The sequence below is a fragment of the Mirounga leonina genome, unplaced genomic scaffold, assembly GCF_011800145.1.
Source record: "Mirounga leonina isolate KUSES-001 unplaced genomic scaffold, KU_Mleo_1.0 Mir_165, whole genome shotgun sequence".
Taxonomy (NCBI): Eukaryota; Metazoa; Chordata; class Mammalia; order Carnivora; family Phocidae; genus Mirounga; species Mirounga leonina.
Window position 1 is genome coordinate 33,925,915 of NW_023270415.1, and position 8,988 is coordinate 33,934,902.

Below are 8,988 nucleotides of genomic sequence, written 5' to 3' on the forward strand. Positions count from 1 at the left end.
AAATGTTGCTGTCATTTTTACCACACTCTCCTCTTTGGCATGCCTCATTCTTGTTGAGATTCACAGTGGCATTAGGAAACTAGCTGGTATTCTTTCTTCAATCCTCATTAAATTCTAGGTTTTCTATTGGGTCAAGACTACACTGTTCCTTCAAGGATGGGAGATTTCATTAAAGACAATCTACTGCCTTGCTCAGTCCGGCTTTCTTCCCTTAGATCGCCTATATGACCCTCCATCACCTACATGGCTCCACTCCTCAGAGACTATTCCTACAATTAGGGGAATCCAAAAACATATTTTATTAAAAAAAGTTATGGGAGCATGAACAGGATTTTTCTGGATTTAGGATTCTAGAGAAATTAGGTTACTGCTTTCTCATATAAGAAAAAAGTAGAGGCACTTGCGTGGCTCAGTTGGTTAAGTGTCTGCCTTAGGCTCAGGTCATGATCCCAGGGTGCTGGGATTGAGTCCCGCAGTTCTGGGATGGAGTCTCATATTGGGTTCCTTGCTCATCGGGGAGACTGTTTCTCCCTCTGCACCCCCCCTGCTTGTGTTCTCTCTCTCTCTTTGTGTCAAATAAATAAATAAAATCTTTAAAAAAAACTTTAAAAAGTAATTTTTTCTTTGTCTTTTCTTAAAGATATGTCTTTTACTTTTTGAGAAGCTTTTGGGGTTTCTGGTCCTACCCTCTTGCAACTGAATCACTGAGGTCAAATCTGAGCACTTTTTTCCTGCATATTTTTAGACTGGAGGTTAAGGGCAGTGGCCATGAAGGAAGGAAGGAGGATGAAGTGCAATGGCTTGGGAGCCATTGGGCAAGTGAGCATGGGCAAGTGTCTTCACTTCTCCAGGTCTTACTTTCCTAATCCACACGCGTGCACGCGCACACACACACACACACGTGCACACACACACACGCACATGTACACACATGCATACACACACAAAAATAGTATCAACATAGAAATTTTTGTGCATCTTAAATGAGATTAGGTACTTAAAGGAATTATGACAGGTCCTTGCATACTCAATACATCTTATTGTTTGAGTACAATCTATCAATGTGGGAGATACAAGTAAGAACAATCTAGGAGTGCCAAATTCCTCTTCGATTCAGACACTAGATGTCGCTGCTAATGCATGGTACTCTCCAAATGAAAGTTTAAGAAGTTCTAAAGAAAAAAAGGAGTGGGGGTAGGAGGGGTCCAGAGATTGTTTTATTGAAAACATAAGCTTGGAAGCATTTTTTAAAAACCATATTAAAAGTGTAAGGCTTTAATCAACATATTTAGACATCAAGTAACCCAGTAGGGTTTGCTGATTAACCAATTGAAGTTAATACAAAAATAAATACTACTTCTGTATTTAAGAAGCTGCTACGTTGATGGAAGGCTGAAACACCAGAATCAGCCTCAGAAATCAGAGGTTTGAATGAGGGGGTGGAGAGGGGATGTTAGCCAACCGCATCCTCCTGACCCTATATTTATATGGCAGGTAACATCCGTGTAGATATGGATCTTTCCTTCCCGTTAAAGATTTGGTCAATGTACTTAAATGTTGGAGTCTTTTAAAAGTAACTTCTCTGATCTATGTGTGTACAGAACATCAGATTAAATGAAAATATACAGCCTAAAGTAAAAATTCCTGAATTCAGTATATATGCAAGAAGAATGGCATTTTAGGTGTGCTGATTTTGTTAATCACATTACAGGCTCCAGAAGGAAAGTGCTATTTTTATCAAGTATGTAAGAAGTAGGGGAATAGGGACATACACGCACTCTTGGGCACTGTTTTCTGGGATATTTCTATAGCTGCGCCGGATCTTAGCTCAGGGGCAGCCTTCTATAGCCAGTGTGGGTGGGCGTTTACTGTGCTGAGCAGAAAATCAAGCAGATGGACAGGTGGCTAAATCTGAATTTTTCTCTTTTTCCCTCAAAAATTTTTATGACTGGGCGTGCTGGAATGACAATACTACCACGGACAGCTAAAATTTCTTGAGGCACTGTTCTGAGCACTGTACACAACTCATTTGAGGCTCACTGTATCCCCACAACACAAATACCATAATGATTCCCATTTCACAGATGGGAATGCTGAGGAAGGGCCAAGTTCATTGCCTAAAGCATTAGTGCTAATCATGACTTTGATAGATGCATTTCCACTAAAGAGAGGTGTAAGTTTCTAAAACAGCCTTGAGCAATAAGGCCAATTATATTAATCTCTCCACCATCTTTCCAATCTTCTTAATTATCCACGTTTATACAATTGTATGTATATAAGTATGTATAGAGTGTATGTATTGCACTCTTCCCATTCAACCTTACTTTATACGCATTGTCTCAAACATTTTGTCTTTGTGGCTAAGCACTTATTTTTAGTGACAAGAAATGATGCCACAGTGGTTTTCACGTTGCGTCACGGTGCCCTGTGAATTTTTCAGAGGTGGTTTGGGGGTGAGGGCACAAACAAGAAGGCCTCGGTCCTACTCCTATTTCTTGCCTCATCTTGAGTAGTTGCTCTTTAAAATATTTTAAATCCATTGACATTTTTAGCTTATGTATAACATTTCAATGAATTCAGGGCCTCACCGTCTTGTCTAAGCAAAGTTTAAATATCACGGATTATATCATAATTTACAACTCCTCTATTGTTGAACATGCTAGTCCCATTGCTAGTTAGTGTCATATTAATATAAATATCTTTGTACATACGCTACTCTTCCCCCTTTTGTTTCCTTACTTTAAATTTCCTGGAGTTGATTTAAACCCAAAGGATACGGACATTTATCAATATTTTACACAGCATTGCCAAGCGACCCTGTAGGAGGCAATGATTTCCAGGGCCAAGGGCAATGTGAGCATACTTGCCCTTTGCCCACAAACCAAAAGTAATGGCTTTGAAAAAACAAAACAACACCAACAAAAACCAAACAAAACCCAAAACAAACTGCAAGTTAAATATCGCTGAGCCAGACTGGCAGCACGGAATTTCTGCTCACTGAGAAAACGGTGTTACTCTGAATTCACAAAGGATTATGCAGGGACCATGGAAAAGGTGAGAGGCCTTGGTTCTTCTGGAATGTGAGGGGCCCTGGCTTGAAGAACTGGACCTCCCCAGAAGAGATCTTACCTCTGCAAGTCAGATCGGGTAGAATTTAATTGGTGCTGCTCATTCATAAGGTTCTTTTATGAAAATGTAATGTATTTAACACATGCAAAGGGTGGCTTTAGAATACCACTTATTAAAGACAAGAAAAATAAAGACAAGAAAATAAATCACTCATGTTCTCTCTTCCACACCAATAACAACTCACAATTTTGCTTTTTAGGGATGACAAAAAGGAATCTCTAGTGTATCTTGGTCTTGTAAAGTTTTGATAATTTGTTTTACTTTTTATAAATTGAATAATGTGGCAGGAAATGGAAGTAATCAGATAAACTGGGTGTCACTCTGTGTCACAGAGTTGCAGTAATTTACAATGTACTTTATAATATGAAGGGTAAAGTTCGTTTTCCATCCAAAAGCAAGCATTTATTTTCCTTGGTCAAACATATAAACCTTCCAAATGGCATTTCTGCCTGTAAGCTCAGCAAAGATGACTAGGAGCAAATGTACCATGTCCTTACCTCCATATGACATCAGGCATTTCAGAGTGGTGGCAAATGGTTGAAGAATGTCACACTCTGCCCAACGATGCTAATCTCTCTTCTCATAAAGCAGAGATAATTCAGTTTATGGTGTCACACAGATGCCAACATTAAGGTTGGAGCAAACAAGGACAAAATCTTTCTTTATTAAGTATATGTCTAAGCAGATGCAAGGATTTCAACTGTGAAAAGTCATGTGTTTGCTTTTTTGCATAGAAAAGTTCATTTTAAGGTTGGCTTTATGAGATGTAGTAGGGATCGCATGAATGAGACCATAGAATAACCTGAGCTCACACATTCACACACAGATCCATGAGCCCTGGAAATGGTGTGTGCACTATGAGAGTCTCTGGAAGCAGGAACCCTTCCTCGTATCCATTGTCCTAGTTTAGGCCATAATCCCCCAGCTTTCTTGCCTGCAGGCCAGCTGCCTCACCCCTGTACTAATCATCTCTCCAAGATACAGTGGTGTTCTTTTCTGGACACACGCCTTGAAGGGGGTTATTCAGCCAGAGTAGAGCACAAGCATTCAAGAGCTCCTGCATTCAAGACGCTGTGCTCTTGGCCTTGACCCCCTTTCCAGCACCATTTCCTGCTGCTCACTGGCTGGCTCCACCATGTTCTGGTCTTTCCACACATCTTTGCCATTTTCTAAGCAAGCTCTGTTCTTGTCTACCTTTGGTCTTGCTCACGCTTTCTTCATTTTCATTAAACTCCTTGCTCTATCTCTTTGTCCTTTAATAGCCAGCACAAATGTAGCCTCCTCTCTGAATCCTTCTTTGACCATCTCTCTCTTTGCTGGGCACGACTGAGGGCTTTTCAACTCTGCTGTGATGTATTTTGTTCATAGCACTGCCCACCTTATAATACAGTTCTTTGTCTTTGCCTCTTTCACACCTGGCAGACTGCAGCTCTGTTTCATGTATTTTTAATTTTAAAGTTTTATTAAAAGGTATTTGACACATAACACTGTAAATTTAGGATGTAAAACATGTTAGTTTGATACATTTAAGTATTATGATATGATTGCTGATGTAGCGATAATTTGCACATCTATCGTTTCACACAATTATCATTTCTATGGTGGGGATACTTAAGATCTAACCTCTTTGTAAGTTGTATAATTATGAAACAATATTGTTTGCTGTGTTCACTAAACTGTGCATTAGATCTCTAGGACTTATTTTCTTTCAATGTATCTATTTCATGTTTCTATCCCCAGAACTACCACAGTGTCAGAAACATAATAGGTGCTTGTTTAATATTTTTGAACAAAATCATCTATTTATAAATAGGTTTAGTCACTGATAAATTAATAAAAAAAGTAAGTGATGGTTGTTTACCAACATATGTTATTTATTTATTCAACCATCTTTTACCAGGTCCTTATTATGTGCCTGGCATTGTGGTGGGTAACTAGTACCCACTGAATAAGACATTGTTCCTGATCCGAAGGGGCCCACAGTCTTGTGAGGGAGATAGACACATAAGTGTGAATTATGTTCGTTTATTTATTTGGTAAAATACAAAAATGTTCTTACATTTGGTGTGTTTTCCTCCATGAAATTAGAGTGGATAATGGCATTTTAAGAGTGTTAAGTAGCAAAAAAAAAAAAAAGTGTAAGTAGCAAAACTATATAAATTATATCTAATTTCCGGTCTGTCTTACTCAGAAAAGGTATGTTTAGGAGCAATTCCTTTCTTTGCCTGCAAAGGTACAATCCTGGGTGTTTCTGCTGGATGTACTGGGAGTTTGGATTCTCTCCTTGACTCCCACAGTAGACCATCCTGCCAGGGAGAAGAGCTGTGGTGCTAGAAATACAGAGAGAGAGGCTACATCCTTCACAGCCAGAACCCTGCTGAGACTCTGCTGTCCCAGGAATCCATAGTACTAGCAACAAAGCAAAGGGGTCTCCACAAATGTCCTTAGCCTTCTGTAAAGTGAGAAGATAAAGAGTTTAACAAGATAACCAGAAGAGTCTTGCATCCATCTTTAATTTCAGTAGAAGCCTGACTCACAGGCTTGGAGCAAGGATTTGCTGTGGATTTCCTCTAGTCTGGCCAAGTGAGACAAGGAGTACCCATTATTAATGAACCATGACATATAAAGGGGGCAACCTGAGATAGTCAACTGGCATTTTATAAAGGTCAGAGGTTACTATAAAAGGACTTGTGCGGAGACAACGATTGTTCTTCTGCTATACAAGGAGGAAAATCCAGATGCACAGGATCATATGACTGGAAGGGACATCAAGAGGTGGAAGGTGCCCACAGCTAATCCTCAGAAGCTAGCAATATGGTACCTCCCATGGCAACAGGGACTCTACAAATGTGAATAAAGGAGCAGATTTTGAGCTGGGAAATGATCCCAGAGGATTCAGATGGGCCCAATCTAACCACATAAATCCTTAAAAGCAGATAACCATTTCTGGCTGTGGTTTGAGAAAGAAAGCTGATGAAGAAAGCAAAAGAAGACAGAAGAAGCAAGGTCAGAGAGATGTACCATCATGCACTTGATTTTTTTTTAATTAAAAATTTGTTTTCTATTTTCCCCCAGCTTTATTGAAGTATGATTGACAAAACTTATACATATTTAAGTTATACAATGTGAATTTTTAAGATCTACAATGTGATGATTTAATATATGTGTTGTGAAATGATTACCACAATGAAGGTAACACATGAAACCCATCATTTCACAGTTACCACTTTTTTTTATAGTAAGAACACTAAGGATTTATTCTTTAAGCAAATATCAATAATATAATACAGTAATATTAACCATATAATTATTATTAAGCATGCTTTACATTAGATCCTCAGCATTTATTCAGCATATAACTGAAAGTTTGTACTCTTTGACCAACATTTCTCCATTTCCCTCCATCCCTTGGCCTTTGGAAAGAACCATTCCACTCTCTGCTTCCATGAGTTCAACTTTTTTAGATTCCATCTATGAGTGAGATCATACAGTATCGTCTTTCTGCTTGGACTCTTTCACTTAGTATAATGTCTCCCACATTGGTTCATCCACATTGTCACAAAGACAGGATTCCCTTCTTTTTTATGGGTGAATAATATTCCACTGTGTTAGTATAATATCTCCCACACTGGTTCATCCACACTGTCACAAAGACAGGATTCCCTTCTTTTTTATGGGTGAATAATATTCTATTGTATAAATTATAGACCACATTTTCTTTATCTATTCATCCACTGATAAATGTTTAGGGTGTTTCCACTATCCTGACTATTATGATTAATGCTGCAATGAACATGGGAGTGCAGCTATCTCTTTGAGATACTGATTTAATTTCCTTTGGATATATATACCCAGGAGAGGGATTGCTGGATCAAATAGTGGTTCTATTTTTAATTTTTTGGGAAAGTTCTCTACTGTTTTCCATAGTGGCTGCACCACTTTACCTTCCCACCAATAGTGCCCAATTTACAATCTCATTCCCATTAATAGTGCTCCATACCCTCAGCAACACTTGTGAACCCTTGTCTTCTCAATAATAGTCATCATAACAGGTGCAATGTGATATCTCATTGTAGTTTTGACTTGCATTTCCCTGAAGATGAGCACCTTTTCATATGTCTGTTGGCCATTTGTATGTCTGTGAGTTGTAAAGATGGAGGGAAGGGGCCATGAGCCAAGGAGTGCTGGTGACCTCTAGAAACTAGAAAAGTTAAAGAGACAGATTTACTCCTAGAGCCACCAAAAAAGGCACTTATCCTGCCAATAATTTGATTTTAGCTCAGTGAGAACCATGTAGAATTTCTGACCTAGAGAACTGTAAGGCAATAAATTTGTGTTATGTTAAACCACTAAGTTTGTGGTAGTTTGTTATGGAAGCAATAGAAAACTACTACAGGAATACATTGTGACAATAAATATGACTATCTGACAAGAAGAGTTGAGTCTGACTCACAGAAGAAGGATGAGCAGCTGTTCTTTATGGCGGCCATCTTTTGGCACACGTCTCCCATTCAGTAGTGTGGCTCAGTTGGAGGGAATTAAAGGCTTTGTTGCAAGAAAGAGAAAATAAAATCTTAGCTCCTGCCTAGGGAATCTGGAAAAGATCGTACAAATTCTCATGGGCTGAATGTCACTTGATGTTTCCAGTTCATTGCTGAGAACTAACATTGATGGCTCTCTTGACAAAATATTTCATTTGATCTTCACAGTTACCCTGATTTCTTTATTCTTATTTCAACTAAGAAAAACTGCAGGTAGGAAGTTAAGAGAAACTAGAGGTCAGATGTTAAATGATCTATCCAATAAATGCAGGATGAAGGGTCATGCAGCTTCTCACTCATCCTCAAAACAGATGAATTGTACCATAAGGCTGAGTCATTCTTTTTTCCTGGTCTTATTCCATATCCTTGATATTGAAGGACAATAAAGATTTCCTCCAAAAGCTGGGTCTTGTTTTCCGCTATGGAGCAAAACTGGCTATATATTATTTTCCCCCAACTGTTTCTGAATATATTTTAATAATGAAGGATCTGCTGTTATCTCAGCCTCTGGTTAGCTGATTTCTGCTTAGTTTCATTGACATTGGCTTTCACCTTGTCACGGAAGGAAGCCCAGCTCTGATGGAAACCATTAGTATCAGCTGTTGTTTCATTCAAATAATGTAAGTTTAGCAACTATATACAGGAATGCACACTCTTGTAAATAAATATAGTCAACATATAGCACAGTGCAGGTAAGGCATTTTTCTATACTACCAGGAACTGTACCTAGGAAAAAGGAAAATAAGCCCCTGAAACATAATTCCAAAAACTATAAAATATATTTCAAATTTATTTGTGCCTTCCTCTTAAATATAGTAATTCAGATGAAGAAAGGGAGCATTTTTAGAAAAGAAGTTAAAAAAACAGTTTATTGAGATATAATTCATATGCCATACAATTTACCCATTTAAAGTGTACAGCTCAATGGTTTTTAGCACATTACATTATTGATTTTTCAAAAATTGTGATAAGGCACACACGTATATATAAATCGTGATAAAATTTTAAACCATTTTTAAGTGTATGATTCAGCGGCATTAATTACATTTACAATGTTATGCAACCATCACCACTATCTATTTCCAAAACATTTTCATCACCCCAAATAGAAACTTTGTAACCATTAAGCAATAACTCCCCATTCCTCCCTCCTCTCAGTCTGTGGTAACCTCTATTCTACTTTCTGTTTTTAAGAATTTGTATAATTCAGATATTTCCTATAGTGAAGTTATACAATAGGTGTACTTTTGTGTCTGATACATTTACTTAGCATAACATTTTCAAGGTTTATCCATGTTGCAGCACATATCAGAACTTC